The 22533-nt window shown below is 37.4% G+C and overlaps 1 long non-coding RNA gene across 3 annotated transcripts in view; it reads right to left on the bottom strand.

Moving 5' to 3' along the window:
• LOC110062730 (uncharacterized) overlaps positions 1-18736 on the bottom strand; it is a 35335-nt gene extending 16599 nt beyond the window's left edge. For 2 of the 3 annotated variants that reach the window (XR_016206292.1, XR_002298148.2), the window contains exons 1-6: positions 18599-18736; positions 6484-7595; positions 1023-1115; positions 780-857; positions 554-622; positions 36-101 (exon numbers count right to left, since the gene is read on the bottom strand). This is a non-coding gene — a long non-coding RNA (uncharacterized LOC110062730). Of the gene's footprint in view, positions 1-35; positions 102-553; positions 623-779; positions 858-1022; positions 1116-4570; positions 4655-6483; positions 7596-18598 lie in introns of all 3 variants that reach the window. The other variant, XR_016206291.1, reaches the window with a different exon arrangement.
• Positions 18737-22533: the final 3797 nt, after the last annotated feature.

The following is a 22533-nucleotide window of genomic DNA, read 5'->3' as shown; positions in this document are numbered from 1 at the left end:
GATATCATCACTCAGCAACATAGAAAAACACTTACAATTTTGATGGAGTGTATCTCCCCTTAGCCTTGGATCGTGGTCAGCATAGGACACAGAGGAACTCTCTAGTAAGAAAAAGGTAAAGAAGATAAAAGGTAAAGTCTCCATACCAGCCAAGTGGGCCTGTCAGGCCAGAGCTTACCCTGGTTTCTGTGGCATGAAGTGACTAGGAGTATTTCTGCTCCCCACTGGATGGCCGAGAACACAACGCAATGTCCCCAGCCAGGGCTCGAGACTGCACCACTCAATGAGGAGACGACCACACTAACCATGAGGCCACCATGCCTCCCACAAGAAAGGAAGTAGGAAACGAGAAACAAATCAAATGCATTGCTACATGTATGAAATATTCCAAAGCAAGGACTTTGCTGTTTTTGATCTGATCCTTATCCCTCGAGAATCAACAGTTAAACAGACATTGCTATTTTCCCTGAGGCAATGACACAGTCTATACTGGCAGTACTTACATTATGGCATTATCCATTGTTACTCCATTGACTTATAATTTCTTGCTTACCTTATTTTGTTATCAAAAGAACATGCAGTTTCAGTGTCCACATTCCACCACCTCTCGATAATGTTCAAACTGCAAACAAAACAAGCATAACACTGAATCAGTAAAAAATTAAGTGGGTATAAGAAAGGGACACCCAACAAAAGGCATAAAGAAAAACCTTTACGTCACTTTTGACAATGAATTGTGTGAAATAGTGAGCCTAGCAAAAAAAAAATGACATACTTACATTTTCAACTGAGTGAGGTGTTTGCTTCTGGGCTTGCATCGTGGTCAGTGCCGAAATAAGCAGAACATTAATCCAATGCTGCAAAGAAAGACAAACAAAACAAGAAAATTGATAAGGCAAGAAATTCAGAGTTTTTGATCCAGATGAGGAGCAGTCATTCCACAGATCCATACAGACATTGTACCATTAGACTTTACACCTGTACTATTTTCCTTTTTGTTCTCAGATTCATTTCAAGCTCACCTTGAATTGGAGTGACATGAGACAACAGCTCTCTATGTCGGTTTTCTCTACATCTCCTAAATGAATCCTAGGCACTTTACATGAAAATTCAAGCTGCAAATGAAACGTGATGAAATACTGAATCAGTGTACTCGTTTTCGGAAATGTGTACAAGTTTGGGGAGGTATTTTTTCTTCTTGCAAGGATTGTCTGAAAATTGAAGTGGCAGAAAAGTGTTTGGAACCAACATCTCACTCTATTTTTTTTTCACTACTTCCCCTAAAATTGTTTTGCTTATCTCACCAAGTATTTACAGCAAAGCAATTTACCATATCTCATATGAAAGGGCACAAAAGTACTTTCCAGAAAAGATAGGTTGACTTTCACAAAAATCTCAGTCAGTAGAACTAAGCAAAAACATACATGTAGGTACATGCACTCAAAAAATGCAAGAGTTACTTTTTGTGAATTTAAAGCCTCTGATCATGAGGGAAGGAGCATTTCGGCAGACTGAAATGATTACATGTAGGTAGACCCAACAAGTTTGTTTTGGTTGTGATGTACAGCAAAGTACAAAATTAAATATGTAGTATTACCTACTTAACAACTCAGAAAGGTAATGGTAAGATAAGCAGCAGAACAGCTCACTCATAATAAAACACAAAACCTTTGTCGCTGTAAATTACAAACCAAATAAATAATACACTATGTAATTATGTCATTTGAATTATGAATGTCAAGTTCAAGTTACTAATAACAATGCTACTTGATTGAGCTATATCTTACATAATGGTGCTGAAATTAATTTTGAAGTCTACCGGTGTCAAGCAGCTAAGATGCATTTCATGTGAAAGTTCATGTAATGTAATCAAAGACCCTTTGCCTCGGTTGCCCGTTGCCACTTGTTTAGTGCAGAGAAATCCAATGCCAAACCAAACAAGTGTAATGCAAGCATAACACTAGATCAAGTAGACAAAATACATTTTCACTTTCATTAATTTTGCCAATAAAATTCCATCTGCCTTGATCTGGCCTGATTCAACCTTTATCGACAATTAATTTTTGTGATTTATACCTGTTTGCTAGCTTGGAAAGTGCGCATTATATGATAGTTTTTTATTTTCTCATTGTGATCCCTAGATTTTTCTTATTTTAGAGTTGCATTTAATTCTTTGGGACTTCAGTATTTAAAACCCTTTATCAAAAGGGTTCTTTAAAACAGATTGTCACACAGTTTAGAATTCCATGTCTTCCATTTCAGGAAAGTTTAGGCAGCTCTGTATTCAAGCCAAGTTTTAGCTTAAATCTGTTGTTTGTTGCTTTAATTATTTCATGGATTGAAATGATACTGATATCAGAGGAATCGCAAACCACTCCGATAGAATAAGTTCCACGTGACTTGCATTTCCCTTCAAAGTTTAGACTATGCTCTCATGCTAGCCTGTGTATATCTGGATGTACGCAGGCTACTCTCATACTAAAAAGAAAATGTAAAGTAAACAGAATACAAATGTTACACTTCCAGTAACATGACGAATGCAGTTTAATCTGGCCTGATTCCCTGATCTGACACATTGTGGTATGTATATACATGTGCAGAGAGATATTGATCATAGACCTAACAATTAATTTTTGTGACATCTATCTGTTTGCTTATTCCCAGAAAATGCGCAAAAGAGGTTAGTTTTTAATCCACTCATTGTCATCTTAAGATATTTCTGCATGACTGAAACCCATCACTTCAATGTTTTAAGCCTGTTGTGTGTTGTCAAATTTGATTTAAACGCAAGTGAGTTGAGTGAGCCAATGGTTTGGACACTAACAAAATAAATATGCTCAAAACAGCCTGTCACAAATACATGTAGCTACAAATGCTAGAGTCTTCAAGGTTTATATCCCTGGGTCCCCATAAAATAAATAAATAATAATTAAAAGTGTCTTGAATCTGCCCTCGTATGGCACTCATATTTCCAAAATTAATAGCACCAAACATTGCCAATTCATTGTCAGTTTTATACCTGTCTTTTGTAGCCAAAATTGATTAACCCACAAGTTGCTTGAACCACCCTTCACAGAAATTTGTACTGTGATCACATGCTAATTATACTAGTTATACCTTCTGGCAAGTGCCAAAAAGGCACAATGCTATCTTGCTTTGTGTTTTGAAGTTTCATATGCACTTCCTTGTTTGATATTATACAAAAATTAAAACCCACGAGGTATTAAGAATTGTTCTCAACAAATATTTTCGTTTGGAACAAGAAACATAAAATAGACAGCGATGAACAGTACATGACCATAAATAAGCATGGACTAGAAAATCTGAATTTCTATAATAATTATTGTGAATCTATAGTAAAATGATAACACAAAGAACTACTGCTGAAATTTAAAACTAGCAGTAATCAAAGAGTGAGAGTGCCTTCGATGCCTTTACTTTAGTTAAAGAGTCTAAACAATTGTGTGACAGCGCCAGTTTCCGTAGACTAAAATATTTCCAAAAGGTCTAGATAACAGCAGACATGTAAAGATTTTAAGGAAAACGACCAATTTTTTAAGTTTACAAGACATGTTTCGACAGAACTTCTGTCATCTTCAGTTGAATGATTACAAAGCAAGTTGAAAAGGTGTAAATTAAAAGGATAATTTTAGATTTACATGGTGTAATTGCTGATTGAGGCAAGGTAGTTCTTTTTGAATATGGATAGCCTCCTTTATCTTGAGTTGAAAGCTGGTAGTGGCGTGATCTAAAATATGAAAGCAGTCTATTGAACACAATGAGCGACAATGTTCAGAATTCTGAAGACGTTTGAAAATGTGAGAGGCCTTATCAACGGCTAAGTGCTCGCGTACGCGTGTGGAAAAATGTCGGGTGGTTTCGCCGACATAACAGGCATTACAGCCTGCATTCTCATTCAGTAGTAAACAAACTACATAGTTCTGGCAACTGATTCGAATATTTTTGCTGATAGACATAACCTTTCCATCAATTCCAAACATTTTTGACCTTCGCTGGATACTGAACTGACTATTTGTGGCCACTGGAACTAATCAATACATGCAATCAAAATAAGTGAAAGAAAGCTGTACCCATGGATAGCATCCCAAAGCCAAGGCGATTCAAAGTCGAGTTCATAAACAGAATATTAATTGTCCTAGTTTTGTAACAAAAGCATGTCGTCTTGCATACTGACAGAGCACAAGACAGGTTCGCCTTTGGGCTGGCCTGTCTAGTTGGCAATAATATGTCAAACACTGTGATTTCTCAGCCTTCATTCTGACATCTTCTGAAACCCACCCATAAAGTGCTAGGCTTACATATAGTATATGAAGCATCAGAAATTTTGAAGAAAGGCCAATCTGAGAATGCCTACGCCTATTTTATAGAAAAACAAAGATTTCAGTCCTAAAATTGGAATGAAATCTGGGGCTCCACTCGTACGCCTTCAGTCCACAGGTACTCTGCTATAAAAAATGTAGGCAATCAGTAAAAAATGCAAACTGCTGACATCAGACTGAGTACAAAATGCAGACTGGGAATAATAATAACATGTCATTTTACAACTTACCAAGTGTCAATCACTTTTCCATGGTCATCTTCCATAAGAATTTGCAATATTGAGGAATATTCTTGGCCTGTTACTTCATATATTCTATTTTTAACAAGGTATAAAGGCTATATTCATTTCTTGAAAAGAATTCAAGGTTTCCTAGTATTAACACTTCACGCTCGAGGTCAGTATCACATAACACACGTGTACAATATTTGAGAAACAACAGAGTGACAACACTGAACCAACTTCCTCTAGGCCTTCTAACAGATTTATCAGTGTTCATTTTGTAGCCAAATGCAGACTTACAGCAAAACTACTCCTTTGTCTTGATATTGTTAAATTAACATTCAAGGGTGAACACACACAGTTACCAAACACATGTAACAAGAAAACTAAACAAATGGCCAGTCACGAAAATGAAGCTTCGCTTTTGACTGTTAGAATTTGCCCATTGTTCTTCATTTATATTATGATATACAACACATTGTACATGAGGAGAACATGAACACTCTCAGGGCTCTACTTTCAGGAAGAAACCTTGGGGACAGCTGGCTCCTAAGTTGTCAGATTTAGTCGCCAGCAAATGTATTTCAGTGGAAAGGATTGAAAGTTAGTCACCAATGAAAAAAAATTTGGTCGCAGTGGTCACAACGTTGAGCTCTGACCCTAATTTGCTTCAAAATTCTTACTCAATATTCTTAGATTCCATCATATTACGTGTTGTTATTTAACACTGAAATCTCATGCGCAAAGTGTGAAGACTATTAAGGCTTGAAATTCTATTTAAGAATGATTATGGCCTTGATGCTTTGTTAAAAACAAAATATTTGAAGAAATGGGCCTGGAATATTCCCCATTCTTGAAGATGACTGCAGAAAAGCGATTGCATGACACTTGGTAAGTTGAAAATGACATGTTATCACATAAGAGAAAAACAAACAGTCTATTCTCAATCTGTGTTTTGCATTCAGTCTGTAGTCTGCACTCTATACTAACTGAGAAAATAACTTGAAAAGGTTACAAAATTTGACAGAAACAAAAAAACTGTGAAACCACTTGATCTGCTGTTTGAATTTGATGCAGAAGGAAACCATTTCCCTTGATAGATGAGAAAGGTTTCTAGAAAACAGATCAGAAATGGAAAAAATCAAGAATTTTCAATGACTAAGTCATTGAAAGCAGAAATAGGAAGCAGAAATAGAAGTGACCCGAAGTCGGCCAAAAGAAGAGGCCTTGGGAATTAACACCTCATCTTTTAGGCTTATCGATCATCTTTTAGTTGTACACGGTCATGCATGATTTAGGAAAGTGATGTTTGCTGCACAACATCAATGTATGACATTCAAAATCGATGTATCCCATACGAAATTGATTTATGCTATTTTAAAATTTGTATTATCTCACACAACAATAATTAATTTAACAAAACATTAATGTATGGATGTTCGTTATTTTGTCCTTAAAGAAGCCCCATAGAATTTGACTTGACACTGATAATCTTGTTACAATTCTGTCCTAGAGCTAGCTTTCTACAAGGCTTATTCTGGCTCAAATAAAAGGAAATAACTCTCCTGCGTTACTTTTGAGGCCAGGAAGACTAAATTTACCATTTTTTCATTGAATCACGAATTGTACAATATTATTTAATCAGGACAGCTTTCCACATGAAACCCGAGTCTAAATCAACACAAATGTACAGATATCAAAATGAGCTGAACAAGAGCTTCCTGCTTCGAGTATCGAGCAAACCCCACAGAAAGTAGGCCTTAATTATTACTAAATGAACACTCAACATGTTTTTGTTACGTCAATTATCAACAGGAAGCCAAGCAAATAAATTTCTTCCACGCTAGTGAATCACAGACAATTCTAATAGTTAGTTAGGCTGAGAACAGCTAAAATTGATAAGACAAGGAAATTCTACTCACGATCAGTGTTCGACCTTCACTCCCTTGGTAGCCGTGTTTTCCTTGGAAATAGCAATGTCCTGGACGTAATTGAATTTCAAACAGCAGGAAAGTACCACATCAACTCTGCAACATATTTTTTTGACTTGTCACTGATAATCTTGATACAATTCTGTCCTACAGCTAGCTTTCAACAAGCCTTATTGGGGGGATAATCAGAAATGGCAGAGCTTGCTGGGCTTGCATAAGATGTAAATCCTTGCCAAGCGGCTTCATTCTTTCCTGCATAACTCTTTCGAGGATTCCTGCCAATGATGCTATCTTGTTGGGCTAGATTGATGGTGTTCTTCGTTCGCACAGATGTATGTGACCTAAACATCACTTATGACTTGATCATGGCTGGGTTATAGTGGTTTGAAGGCTGCTAACTGCTAAGATGTTGTAGAGGCTTTCATCACTGCATTCATGGAAATCTGGTTGGAATATAATTTGGCTGGACCAATCATTTGTTCTTTCAACACAACATGAAATGACAAGTCCACGAAAAACAAATGCTCGGTATGGGGAGGTCAGACCCGTCGTCATCGCTCTTTCGTTGTCCATATACCCTCCCGAAGGAGTTGACTCGAGCTATACCCTTTACCCCGAAGGGTAAAGTTGGACTCACACTGGTGCAGGGTTTTTACAATGTGAGCCAGAGCATTCGTCATAACTCACCCCTGACACCAGCGCCCTCCGAAGAGGTAGGCTTCCCCTCGCGGGAACCTCCAACCACATCAAGGACATAGGTCTCTAGTGAACAAATCATTTCATAACTTTGTAGTTGAGAAGAACAAAGTTCGTACAAAGTGGAACCATGCACCTTGCCACAGATTTTCCCCTGCTTGGTTTTGTACCAGTAAGTGTCCTTGGTGTCATTTTGGTCTGGGAGGAGATGTGGTGATGCATGTAATTGCTTGACACTGAACTTAATTTGAAACTTTTGTTTTCCAGCATCTGTGTCAAATCTTGCTTTGCTCTTTTATCTTTTTGGGTGTCCGTGCAACTTCCACTTCTTTTTCCTTACTAGGAAGTAGTTGTCCAATCCAGTCCCATCTTTGGTGGCTGATCTCATCACTTGCAGAATGAGTTTACTATAAAGCAAATAGTTTTGAAAAAAGAAAAACAGTTAAGTTGTGATTGTGTGTTTTTCAGATAACTATTCTTTGGCTAGTATGGGGAAATCCTTTTTTCCACAAATTTTATTTGCCTCATAAGCATAAATGATTCAGTTTCTGATGGAACTATCAAAGAATCAGTTCTGAATATTGAAAGGTCAAAGCACCATTAACTTCACAATTAACAAATTTTCACTAGCTCTTCAACTGCTTGGAGTCAATTCATATCTAACACGATGCCTTCTTTGTATGCCAGCTGGTATGCTAATAAGCCACAATGCAAACAGTGACATCAGCCAGGATCCCCTTATATAAGCAAACGTCCCATACAAATTACATTGTCTAACCAGGCCCAGGTTGTTCGAAAGGTGGATAATGCTATCCACAGGATAAATCACTTATCCACTGGATAGCTGTGAATACAAATTACCAGTAAAGTAAGCCAACTTTTAAATTGTTTTATTTTTTTCGAAAAGGGTGTGGTAAAAAATTGGTTGTTAGCACAGTCCAGATTTTCCTATCTCTGACCACGGTCACCATAATGATGGGAAACAGCATGGGTGAAATTGTCATGTTGGTCAATTTTCGTGAGTTAACTAACTGTAATTGTCAACCTTTACCCTTTTTACACTTCCATCAACGATTAACCAAAGCAAGTTTATCTCTACTCACTATTAAATGGCAAGGAAAGTCATTGTAAGTAAATTCAATTGAGTGTTTTCAAGTTGTGAGAGTTTGTTTGGTTGTTTGTAGCTTCACGCTGCAATGGCATGTAATCCTGTATTTCTCTCGCTGCTCAATTTGAAGCAAAAAAAGTCAATTGCAGTCAAGTTTATCTCTATGATCATTGCTGTATTTAAGGGAATATCTGTGGAATACACTTGACAAATTTCCTTGCTTTCTGCTACTCAATTTACAGTAGAAAAGTCTGAATTTAAGTGATTCGCAGTAACTGATAGAAATTATTTTTGTAGTACAACCTCAAACTTGGCACGGTATTATTATTATTATTGTTGTTGTTGTTGTTAATATAAATACGCCATATCGCAGTTGGCAAATAACATATTATATATATTCATTCTTTTAAAAGCCATGCTTGCCATGGGTTGTTTTAGAACCAAAGTCTTTAAATTCTCATTTTTTAATCGCATTGTGGATTTATGGAACGGCCTGCCTGTAGCTATTAGGACAATTGATCAATTGTCATCATTTAGTGAGAAAGTCACTTAGTTTTACATTAGTAAATTTAACTAAAATAAGGAGAAATTTTTATAGTTTTCTGATCACTTATTGTTGTTGCGATTTTGTCTATATTAGTATTCTATGTATTTTATATCTTATCTCAAGTAGTTTATTTAAAATAAGGAATCTAGAATTCTGTATAAACTGGCTTAATTAATTAATCTCCTTTTTTATACTTCTAAATATATTTAATTCTTTATTTTATTTTGATCATCTGCACAATAGAATTTGAGTAAATTTAAAATAAATAAAAACATTTAAATAAATTTAAATTTAAAATTAATATCATCTTCACCATGTCTGTCATCTTCAAACATTGTAGCTAAGCTTGGCCCATCACCAGCAGTTTTCTCCTCAACTTTACCATTGATAAAATGGCGTATTTGATACAATAGCACACAATCACTTCCGTACTGTTGTTGGTCATTTTCTTTAATCTACAACCATTAAGCAAGGGAAGGGAATTTGCACGGACTTGCTCATGAGTCCTAAATAAACTGCACATTTCAAATTCTCAGCTTGAGCTCTTATGTTACATTGTATATCATTTTGATGGTGTTCACAAGAAAGAACAAATCTCTATGTAATTGTGTGTGGGCTATCTCTTCCATTCTTAGTAGATACAGTGTTGCCACAGAGGCCATACTGCCATCCAGGACTGTTGTACTGGTCTTGCGCATGCTGGCTACTTTCAAGATATTAATATAATTTTTCAGGATAAAAAATCTGAATGTAAAACAATCTTTAAGTTTTTTAATTACCTCCCCAGGCTGAAAATCATTTTAAATTCAGCTGATAGGCAATCCCAAAAATCTGAACTACTCTTGGTACATAATTTTGAAGCAATCAAACTCTCATAATTAACTTAACTAGTTATGGCATCCCTTAAAGTACAGTTCTTAAGATATGACAATTTCATCATTAAATAAAGGCTTCATGTGCCACTGATAGGAACCCCCAAAATAGGTCCGCAATCCATACTTGTGGTCTTATGCTTAGTTTAACTCTATTTGGTCCTTATAGAATTAGGTATTGCGGTCTCACTTTAATGGCGCATGATTGGTTGAAAATTTGCCATAACAATGCAGCACTGAAATGGGTTCCTTACGTAAGTTTTAAATTTCAGGACCTGTTCAGAATTTTACAGCAATGGCTTTCCACTAATCTTTCACTTATTGCCATTAGCACAGTTCAGACAACTTTTGCTGCACACTAAGTCATCTCTACAAGCTATTTAATGTAACAGGGATCCTTATGTAGGCTTTTCAATTATTCAAAGTAGTCGGTTTGTGAGTTACTGCACAAGCTAGCTCATGCGAGATGGCGAAACTGCTTTTTGAAAAGTTTGAGTTTGAATAAAGATGAATTTGTGTAATTCTTCCGCTTTTTCTTTGCTCGATACTTTGGAAAACTTCACTTAGTTACACTGAATGAATTTCTTTAGTTCCTGAGAGGAATCTACAGCTTAAAAGTTGAAATATTGAACTCGCCGGCTAACAGAAAAACAACATTGTGGGCTGGTATCCATGGCAATTGTTCATGCGTACTAGGAGTTTGTATTTTAATCAAACGTAGTGTTGTGTATTTCTCCCAATTAGCCGCAAATATGTTGCCATATTGCCATCTCAAAATCGCATTTAATTTAGACTATCTGGGAGTTGAATTGCTACATGTGAGAAGTTAGACAAGTTGTTAAACATTTTAAGTCAGAAATTTATGGCAGAATACTGCTTCCTTACTTTATCCTGTATTAATTTATAATCCATCAGATGTTTTCGCTCGTTCGCGATTGGTCTAAATGCATTGCTTGACTGAATAATCCTCAGCTAAAACTGGGGAATCTTCTATTGATATTTCCCAACTTTCGAAACTGCACATGCTGCGAAAAGCATTTGAAGGATAATAAACAAAATATCCCCCATTTGGTGTGAAAATATGCTCGGATATTTGTCCTTGAACATTATCTGTTCCTCAAAGCTCAAGGAAAACTGTTTGCTTCTCAGAAAAGATAATGTCTGCTGACAAATACGCTTGCAAGAATATTTTCGCTGCAAACAGAGGCTATTGTATACCAGTATATGACTAAATTTATGAAAACCGTGTCATGACCACACAAAAATAGTGGATATGTTTTTGAAAAATCAGTCAGAATTACTGTACATAAATATAGCCATGTCGTACTGAGAGCGCTTTCTCTTAAAAGAAGCCATAAAATGATTGTAGAAGCCGTTGAAGTCACTGCAAATGAGCTGAACGAGCCAAATAAAGCTAAATTTAAGGATAATTTGATCATTTGACTTGCAGCGCTAATTTAGACATGTTGAGACCTCTGCGATTTCACCCAAATTACCTCACTATGTCTTTACTGCGATTCGCTAGTGAATCAGAGAGAGTTCTAATAGTTAGCTAGGCCAAGAACACCTAAAATTGATAAAACAAGGAAATTCTACTCACGACCAGCACTTGACCTAATGTTCTTCACTCCCTTCGAACAAATACCGGCTGTAAGATTGGGCTACGACACTCTTACCAGCAATGGTCAGCAAGCGATCAAACGAAATATTTTGGCGCAGGATGGTGCAGTGCAAAGCAAGCAACTATCTGCAAATGACTTAGCCGTTTTTGACTTAGATGCAGTGGTGATCATATGCGCCAAAAGATGGTCACAGATTCCTGGTATTCAACCAATAATAGGTTGACAGTAGGCGATGTACACCGGACATTGTGTAAACAAAAGCAAACTTCTGCTTTATATGCGACGAATAGTGAGAGAAACATGTCAAATCACTGTTTGGACCTGCCTTTTACAGCAAATAAGGTCAGATCAGAACATTATGAAATTATCAGCTCTGTGCCTATTTCAACTTAATATAGGTCAAGTCATGAGGCACGTGCTAAAATATACGTCTAACTCGTAAACTGAAATTTGATGACGGAAGGTCAAACATTTGCATTTTTAACATAGTTTGAAAAGCTCTCGCGTCCCTCACAATCATTTGCCCAAAGAAATTTTTACAGGAATCTGTAGACCATCCTTCTGTGAATCAACCACCTGAAGCTTAATCCATTTGAAGGTTTCGCACATGGTGAAAATTAATTACATTCACGAAGTACTCTTAAATGAATGAAATACATGTCTTTGAAATTTAATTATTTTGCTCCAAAAAGACAACGCAGCATTCCCTAAAATCAACCCAGTACACATTTAAGCATTGCACAAAAATATTAGGGTGTTTTAAAGACGGAAGAATGATGTGGTTTTGCATGCGAGGCTCTCAGACTTGCTTAAGGTTACTTCAAATCTTTGCGGGAGTCCTCCAGAAAAAAATTCATATGCGCGCTGTTTTTGGAAACCCCCACAAACTATATATCAACAGAAAGGTTATAAAATGTAGAATTCGATAAAATTATGTTTTGTTTTGGATTTTGCTTTCCAAAGGCGGCAGAAGCCGTCAACTCCAAAATGACTGACTGACGTTCCAGCGAATTAATCGGGTATCAAATGCGATCATTCATGCAGAATAAGTGTGCAGTGTTAATCACAAAGCCTCAATCTCCAAAAACGTGTCAGCATTTTCTTTTATTTCTATTGGTTATCTTTTTATAGATCTGTCAAGTTCAACTATCAAAAAAATTGCATAACCTGCTTTGTTAAAGGTCGCCACGAGGAAAGTATCTAAAATAAAAGAATTCGCCGACACGCTTTTGTTCCATATCTACACTGAATGTTCTGACCAAATTTCATGGAAAACTGTCAAATCTGCATACCCTATTAATTGATTTAAAGAGAAGGGATTCTCTCGGAAAACAAGTGCGAGTTTTCGCCTTCTAAAGATTTATAAACGTATCACGCCTTCACAGAGGAATCTGTCAACTTGAAAGCCACAAGCCAATGAAATAACAGAACCCCTAGCATTCACAGTATGCACACTTGTGCTTCACGGAGATTAATTTTCTTGACCAAAAAAAATCGACCAATATAGCCCTGTGAAGGTTTGAAGTAACCTTAATAAATGGTGCAACAAATGATGATTTTAACAGAATTTAGTAATTTTCATATTTCTTTGAATTAAAAGGATATTTTGCCAAAAAAACTATCCAGTAGTTTTTGTCATGCCCTAGCCTATGTACCATAAGAATATGAGCGAAATCGGATTTTCGACCCTTGCTGCAAATTAAGAATTTGTCTGATTTTTACAGGCAGGCACTCTTAAAAACAATAAAAAACCCTTTGGTAACTCTTTTGAAAACCATTGCTAACACTTTTAAAAGCCCTTTGGAAACCCTTTAGAAACCTGGTTTCAGTAGTTTGAAACCCTTTGGAAACTCTTTAGAAACCCTTTGGAAACCCTTTAGAAACCCAGTTTCAGTAGTTTGAAACCCTTTGGAAACCCTTTGAAACCCTTTGGAAACCCTTTGGAAACTCTTTAGAAACTCTTTGGAAACCCTTTTAAATCCCGGTTTCACCCAAATTACCATGTTTCATAAGACGTGTTTTCATATGGAGGGTCACAATTTTCCCAACCGTTCTACAATTGTGAAGGATAAAAAACAGTGATTTTAACATTCCAATATCTCCACAATTTTTCATCCAATTCGTTTGAAACTTCAGAATATGTTTATTTTATACTTAATTAACACATTGAACTCAAATGAAAAAAATGTCTAAATTTTGGTTCATTTGACCGTTAAAGACCAACATTCAAAGTTTTAGAATTTGACAGAAAAAATTGTAAACCAAATATAGAGTTTATCTCCTGTAAAGAGGGAAGTGAACCTGAACAGAAAGTAAGTAAATGGTTTAACAACTCTGGTCTTTAAAGTTGGTATGTTGCCTTAAGCTTTGATCTATCTATCTTTACCTCAATTGCTGTAGATATTCTACAAGAGGTGAAAGCAGCTACAGGCAATGGCTGGAGCACTATTTGTTCTAAGTACATACTACAGCTTTCTACAGTAAGTTGTTGCATAAAAATTTCATGGTATAGACAATGCATCCAGCAGAATCTCAATAAACTTTGTTGTTAGTAAATCAATGTTTTTCTGAATTAAATGAATTCGCGATATCTGTTGAAAAAACTTGTCATCTTCATATGAATCCTGCTGAGGTTGTTATTTTTTGGCAGTTTCACCATGTGGCATTCTTATATTCATCAAACAAGTTCACAGACTGTTCACAAACTTTAGGCAATCTATACAATATTCCTCAGGCTTTAATTTTCATATAATTTAAGATTTGAGATTTGACATAAAGAGCAATATCCACTAGTACCAGAGGTAGTCTTCCAAACAGAGGCTCAACATACGAGCTCTTTGCATGTGTATGCAGAAAGGTTTCTGAAACACTCGTTAAAATTAAACACACAGCTCAAAGGTAAAATGTTAGGGACACTAATACATTATTTGAAGCTGCTCATTTGTGAAAATGAAACCATGATATATATAAAGAGAATTGAGCTACTTCTCTCAATATGCACAGCACGAAATTTGCATCAATCAAAGAAATCAGTTTAATTCAAATTAATAATTCAAATGACACTGCTTTTCATTCTGCTTTACATAGAAATCCATTCCAACTTAAGCAAATTCAAATTAACAATTCTGGAGAAAATGCAAAGGTCTCCTTTAAACATGCAAAGACTTCAGGAAGAAAGGGCAGGAATACTCCAATGACAATACATAAATCAACCTATGAAGACATGATTGATCATTGCAGTTATACACACAACTTAAGCAGTTGTAAAATTAAAGCCCGAAAAAAAATCAGGCCTGGATGGGATTCAAACCAATGACCTCTGCGATACTGGTGAAGTGCTCTACCAACTGAGCTATAACTAACAACTAACTATAACTATGTGACCAGCTCCCAGTTGGCTTGATAGCTCAGTTGGTAGAGCACTGCACCGGTATCGCAGAGCTCATGGGTTTGAATCCCATTCAGGCCTGAATTTTTTTTCAGGCTTTAACTTCACAACTGTTGTGTGTATAACTACAATGATCAATCATGTCTTCGTATATTTTTCTGCAGTTCAAATAAAATAATGATATTTCATTATTCACTTGCATAAATCAACCTCTTATGAATAACAGTTTTAGAAAAACCAGACAATTTCTGGAGTCTCTCCAAAAAAAACATGTTGCCAAAAACACACTGCATGACAGAGGGGAGTAAATCTTCTACCCTGATCACTTCACCCCATTCCCAGTCCAGGATTAAGACACAGTGTAGCCTCATGTAAACCTGCGAGAGGGAACTCCAATATGAATTACAGCCAGTTTCATTGCAGTGTATAGACCCAAACTTTTGAAACATGATTCGCCCGTCATGATTCAACCATAATCTCGTGATTCTGACAAGAAGCACCTGCATGTGATGTGGAAAAAGGAGGATAGTTGCGAGAACATGGAAATGGACAGGGGAACTCTTCCATGATAAGCAGGAGGCAGAGCCTGCTTTATGTAAAAATAAAGGACGACAAAGCAAAAGAGGTCCCTACGAATTGTTTTCTACCAGAAGAATCTTGAGCACTTGGAAAAGGGCAATTCAAGGTTCAGAGGCAGAACTGGTATTTCTTGCTGTTGCCGATGTCATACAGCCGCTGACAAAATATATTTTGTGAGCAAAAGCTCGCTGAAGCTTGCATTCTGTCATTAACAGGCCTGATAGGAGACAATGGTGTGTTAGCAGCATGGCTGGAATTTTGGAATACCGTTTACACCAGAAGATAGCAGAAAAGTAGGGCCACAACAAAGTTAGCCTGTGACTGGCACAAAAAAAAAATTAGTAAAGTAGCAACATTAGAGAAATACAAGCTGCTAGTATTTTTTCAATGGCAAATGATATTTTCCTTCAATGTATATATTTTTGGATTTTTTCAGAATCATAAATATTAGTTATTGCCAAGCGTAGATTAAATTTGTGTCACTCCGGCAGCATGACAATAACATGTCAGTTTAATTTTGTCATTCACATTTTTCAGTGCTCATTGTGATTCAACTTCAACTCGCCAAACTATGACAATAAATGACACTACAATGTCCAGAAAACATATGCACAATTGGGTATTTTACCCCATACCTGAATTGTTCAATTTTCTCTTCTTTCAAGTTTTAACACAAACAAAATAGAGAACATGTTACTCCTTCCTGTCCAGAAATGTAATTTTGCACTCATCAGCAATAATGAGAGCCTGAAAATAAATTATTGCAAGCGACAATTTCTGTCATCTCACATGTGTTAGTGTTTAGTCTCTTCTGATGAATTCAGTTAAAATACTGCTGAATCTTAGCGCTATTTTAAAATTGTCTTTGAGGTTTACCTGTTGAGTGCGAGACGTGATGCATGAGTTAAACCGTGGACCTATTTTGCTGCTAAAAGCTGAAAGTCGTGACTTATCTTAAATGAATGCTACCAAGGTTTTACCCTTAAATTTTGTCAGAAATAGTCTTTTTACTTGATATCTTATCATTTACGAAATTAGCAGAGCTGTGGTAGCCTCACAGTCGAATCATGATGGGTGAGTCATGTTTCAAAACCCGGGTCTATACACTGCACTGAAATTGGCTGTAATGTTGAATTCAGTGATCGAGCCAGATTGCGATCATCACATCAATGGGATGAGCTTGACTGAATTGAGAGTTCACCACCATCTCTTTTGTCTGTTTCTGCATGACTGAAACCCATCACTTCAACGTTTTAAGCCTGTCGTTTGTTGTCAAATTTGATTTAAATGCAGGTGAGTTGAGTGAGCCAATGGCTTGGACACTAACAAAAATTAATAAACATGCTCAAAACAGCCTGTCACGAATACATGTAGCTACAAATGCTGGAGTCTCCAAGTTTTACATCCCTGGGTCCCCATAGAATAAATAAATAATAAAGAGTCTTGAATCTGCACTTGTACAGCACTTGTAATAACAAAATCAATAGCACCAAACGTTGTCAATTCATTGTCAGTTTTATACCTGTCTTTTGTAGCCAAAATTGATTAACCCACAAGTTGTCTGAACCACCCTTCACAGAAATTTTACAATAGGAACATAAAGAATGTTTACACAGAAATCCTTGCACAGGAATGTACTGTGGTCACATGCTAATTAACCGCGCTGCCATGGGCCAAGCGCAGTTCATGTTCTACCTGTGGTTTATTATTATTATTTTTTTGTCAGAGATCAGATGCAGACCTCCACTCGGCCAACTTTGAATTATGCAATCTGTAATGTTTACGTGCCAAACCTTGTTTCTTCAGGGTCAACAAAATTCTGAGATTACAAAGTCACGCCGAACTCACGCTTTGCAAAAAAATCTCTTCAAAACCCTGACTTCGAAGCGATATATCACTTTAGCGTTAATAGCTACCTCATATCGGCAGCAGTAAAATCTATTCCTTAACAATCCAGCTTCATCATATTAAAATTTCAACAAAATCAAACAAAACCAGAACTAAATATTATTAGATTTTTTTTGTAACCTTGCTTCATTGCTTGAGTCGACAAAGGAAGCGATGGTCGCCATAACCACCAAAACACACTAACATAACAGGAACCGATGTTTCAGTAAAAAAAATCCAGGATTATTGCCCGAGAGCTGAAAACTGAAGAGAAACATCTTTTTCGAACTTTTCTCAGGTTATTTAGACGAAAAAATGACCTCAGCGGGCTCCAAAAGAGAACGAAACAAAAAAACAGAACGAGACAGGAGTGAGAAGAGCCAATAATTTATTCACCGCGTGGCCTTTGTTACGTTCAAGTTAAAAAAACCTTACTTCTGGATAATTTCAGCCTTACAAGCCAGCAACTGGTCCCAAATTACTTTCTGTATCCTTACAAATGTTCTGACTTCCATCTCCGAAAGATTTGGCTGCAATTTTTTTAGCAAATAAACATTTCGCTGACAGCAATCACCATTACGGTGGCTTGCATGCTAATTCGCTAACTTTACAAAACCCTCCCAAGGGGGGATATGACGAAAAGAGCTGAAAAATGATGGCCAGAAATAGGGTAATTTTCTCAGATTTCAGCCTGCCAAATTTGCTGGAAATAGGTTCAAAACGGTAGTTTGTTTTTTTTTCGTTTTTTTTTTTTCTTCGGGTCACTCATGCTACCAAAACAGTTAACTGCCATGTATGCAAGTTATAATCAAGTTAGCCTCAATGATACTGGTCAGTGAAAAACACAGACTGCAGACTGAAGACCAGGGGTAAAATGCAGAATGCAGAGTGCCATTCAAGTGCTGTCAGAATTATTCAGGCTATTATCACAGTGAAAGTCTGCACTCCAGTTAGCCGGTTTACAGCTAACTCTCAATGATAGAAAAGGTAACATGATTAAGTTAAAACACGATTAAGTCTACAGTCTGTAGAGCTTATGCAGTCTGCATTTTAGACCATTTTACCCTCAGTCTGCATTTTCCCCCCGTCTGCAGTCCGCAGTCCGCGGTCCGCAGTCCGTGGTCACAGTCCGTAGTCTGCAGTCTGCCACTGTGTTCGTTTTACACTGACCGCCGACGAAACGCTGCAAAACGAGGCTTTTATCCAACGTTATTGCGCTCTACGTTTCGTAAGATGTCCTAGTACACATAATTCAATAAATAAGCAAGATTCAAAGCATACAAGTGGCGATCCGAAGAGTCTTTAGTCACGTATGAACAACGTGTTCATATCGCGAACCCGTGCTACAATTCTCGCTTCAAATTTCAAGGTAATTCAAGAAATTGCTATCTCAATTACTTACAATACCTTTGGAATTGTTTTCTTCCCCAAAACAATCTTCAGGATGTTTAAAATCGTTTAAATTCGTTCTAGGAGCTCCACATATTTCGAAGCGAAAATACTTGATCTTGCAAAACCCGTCATGTAAGTGTACCCAACTGTCTTAGCTCAAATAAACGGCACGCAATGCATGCAGAAGCGATGACGTTTAAAAATTGTTCCTAGAAGATTGGAACATGAGCAGACAAACTGATTCTTAAACTTTTGGGTCAGAAATTTTAGGGGTTTACATTTAGGGTAGTCCATTGGTGGTTCATTCAAGTAGTTCATGTACCAGGTCCATCTTGTTAGTCCATGTGCTAGGGGTCACCGAAATGTACCAACCCAAATAAAAATCACTCCGCTGAAAAGTTCCTCTCTCTGAAATCAACACCTTATTATCTTTAAAGATATCTGGCAAAGCTAATTACCTCACCGGAAATTAATTTGTTGTTTTAACCATATACTTGTCCAAGAGAAAATCATTTTCTCTTGACTTGTCATATCGCGTGTGCGACCCGCTTGTCTATCTAAAATTGTATGTATCGAAGATATGTTATTATGAGTTTGCCCGTGAGCGCAAATTTATCCGACACTGTATAAACCAAAATCTACCCCCAAATCTTCGTCTAAAAGCTGAAATTAAAAGCACTCCGCTGATCCTACAAACAGCAAAGGAAAGCCGCAAAGTACAAATTTCTCTCTCTGAAATCGACATCTTATTATCTTTAAAGATATTTGGCAACGCTAATTACCTCACAGAAAATTAATTTGTTGTTAACCATATACTTGTCATCAATGAACATTCGTATTGTCATTACCCTGGCAAAACGATTATTGATTGTTTAATCACAACTACTCTTTCGTTGACAGAAAACATAAAACAGCACATTTCCAAAACTTCATAAAAAACTGAAAACTGCAAATGAATCGTACCCTGACATCATTATCACTACTGTAAACTGTATATTTCAGTGCTCATGCAATGCTCATTCAATTCACTTCAAGTCTGGCAAAAGTACAACTGCGCTACCAATCCGTAAATTTTATGTAGACCCTTCAGCTATCGCGTGTGCGACTTGCTTGTTTATCTAAATTTGTATGTATGGACGGTATGTTCTTATTACGAGTTTGCCAGTGAGCGCAAATTTATCCGACACTGTATAAACCAAAATCAAACCCCAAATCTTCGTTTAAAAGCTGAAATTAAAAACACTCCGCTGATCCTACAAACAGCCGCAAAGGAAACCCGCAAAGGAATGTTACTCTCTCTGAAATCGACACCTTATTATCTTTAGAGATATTTGGCAACACTAATTATCTCACTGGAAATTAATTTGTTGTTTTAACTGTATACTTTTCATATCGATTAAAAGCAGTCTGCTGATCCTACGAACAGCAAAGGAAAGCCGCAAAGCCTTCACCTATCGCCTGTGCGACTTACTTGTCTATCTAGACTTGTATGTATGGAGGATATGTTCTTATTATGAGTTTGCCCGTGAACGCAAATTTATCCGATACTGTTTAAACCAAGATCCACCCTTAAATCTTCTTTTAAAAGCTCCAATTAAAACCACTCCGCTGAACCTACAAACGGCAAAGGAAAGCAGCAAAGGAACTCCTAGAGTGCATTCCGCTTCCACAGGGGGATAAAAAGTGCGCGACCTAAGCGCACGGACATAAGCGCGACAAACTATGCAAAATCACTATCCAAAGGAATGTATGCCTGCCAGCATAAAGCGATTACGTCATCGCTTAAAAACGGGCGGTGATTGGGTGTTGACCACAGTTCGTGACGGGAAAAGTTTATACAAGGAGCGAGGCTTACCCTAACAAGCGGCTTACCCTAGCACTCACACATTTCCTCTTTTTTTTTTTTTCTGCGTCGTGTTTACAAGGCAGCTAGGGTTACCCTAGACTACGAGTAGTCCTTCTTTCGCTTAGTCCGTTTTACGTGACGCGAAAAAATGACCGCGCGAAATCCTGGGAGCGCGCGAAAAGAGGGACTACCGTCTAAGCCCAAGAGTTTGCCCTTTCACCCGGTGGGGGGGGGGGGGGGGGTAGTGCCATATATGGGCTATATAGGTATGTGCCGCTGTGAAGGGTATGGTTTTCAAGCAGTTTACTCTACGATAGGGTATATAAATCAGAGCGTTTGGGTCTAGAATAGGGTATAATTTTTCACAAAACTGACTAGTTGGTTGAAGATTTTATCTAGACTAAGGAAACCAGGAATTGCCACTCAAAAATATAAAAAAAATCAACTCGGCAAGTTTAAATTCACGCAAATCAGCCTCAACAGTGTCGATAGATGGGGGGATTTAGGGAATTAACTATAGTATAAGGTAGCAAAATTCAGCTGAACTAGCTCTGGTATAGGCTAAGCCTTCCAGGGTCCCAGCGGCACATCCCCACCCAGAAAATCCCAAAGTACCCCCCCCCCCACGGGCCCTTTCACGGCCGAGTGTTTTTTTTGGTGTGTGATATCTTATCTTGACGTCCTCTTATTATCGCCTGTTGTCAATAACCCCGGGAGATATCCTGAATAAAATTGTTCTACTCTACTCTTCAAGTAGCCAGGATTTCGCGCGGCCATTTCTTTCTCCCGGATTTCTTTCGCGTCACGCACGACGGACTAAGCGAAAGAGGGACTACTCGTAGTCTAGGATTACCTGGGTCACACTCCAGGTAGAGTTAACCCGCCAACCCGGGTTAACTTTCTACCTTTGAGTCTAACCGCGCATTAAGTTGTCCTGGGTTGTAGAGTCACTGTAAAATTTTGCTTATAAAACCCGGGCCATCCTCTACCCTCCAACTAGGGTTAACCCGCTTGCTAGGGTAACCTTCCCTCCCTGTAAACAGGCCCGGAAGGTGCACGTCTGAATTATATCGACATATGTTCCTCCTAAAACTCAAGATTGATTCCAAGAAAACTGCAGTTGAAGACGAAAACTGGAAATGTTTTTCCTCTGTAAAAAGTGCAACCAATAGGCACATCATAAAATTTGCAACTAGTAAAGCATTTTGTTTCATTAATCATTCAAATGACACAGTTTTCCATTCCGATTTACAAAAAATCCACTTCAACTTATTAAGCAAATTCAATTTAAAAAGCTGGAAGAAAAGGAAAGGTCTAACCAAGAAATGTGAAGACTTTAGGGGGACAGGGAGAGAATACCCTAATGAGGCAATGTAAATCAACTTCTTGTAAGTAGTAGTTTTAGGAAAAGCAGGCAATTTAGTTAGTCCTTACAAAATATACAAGCGAGTACATTGCCTCAACAAAATAACAAGTTACCTACATTTGTACCTAAGGTTTGACTGAGGCCCAGACAACACTAATGCGTTTTTAAAAGTACCTGTTTTCGCCCTGACGAAAACAAAGCAAAATATTTTCGACCACACTTGCGTTTTTCAGTTGTTTTGTTTTCACCTGTCCACACTGATTAGTTTTCATATATCAAACCGCATACTTTTTGATACGTTTTCGCCTATCGTCCACACTAAAAAACGCCCGAAAACGCCAATGGAAACGACAGTATATGACACTTTTCTCGGCGCCATTTTCAAAAGCCTCCGTTTTCACCTATCCACACTAGAATCGGAGCGTTTTCAAAAGGCTCCAAATGTAAAGAACACTGCTTTAATATTTCTAGAGTTATTCTCGAGCGAGTGTTGTGCTGTTTTAGTGGAACCACCTATGATGTCATCACTTTCCGTACAAAAACGTAAATATCTCTTAAACGAAAAAAGATATTCCAAAAAGGAAAACACCATTCTTCTTTACTTTGAAAAGCCTTTCAAATAAGCAGGAATTACTTGTTACTTCATAAGCACTTTAAGCTTCGATGACGTCGACCTGCACCAACCTACCTCCCACCCAAACAATTTTCAAACCCTTCATAGCAAGCCCCCCCCCCCCC

Source organism: Orbicella faveolata, unplaced genomic scaffold (genome assembly GCF_042242905.1).
Source record: "Orbicella faveolata isolate gen_17 unplaced genomic scaffold, um_ofav_v1 contig_14, whole genome shotgun sequence".
Taxonomy (NCBI): Eukaryota; Metazoa; Cnidaria; class Anthozoa; order Scleractinia; family Merulinidae; genus Orbicella; species Orbicella faveolata.
Note: the sequence above shows the minus strand (reverse complement) of the source record. Positions and strands in the feature narration are given on the sequence as shown.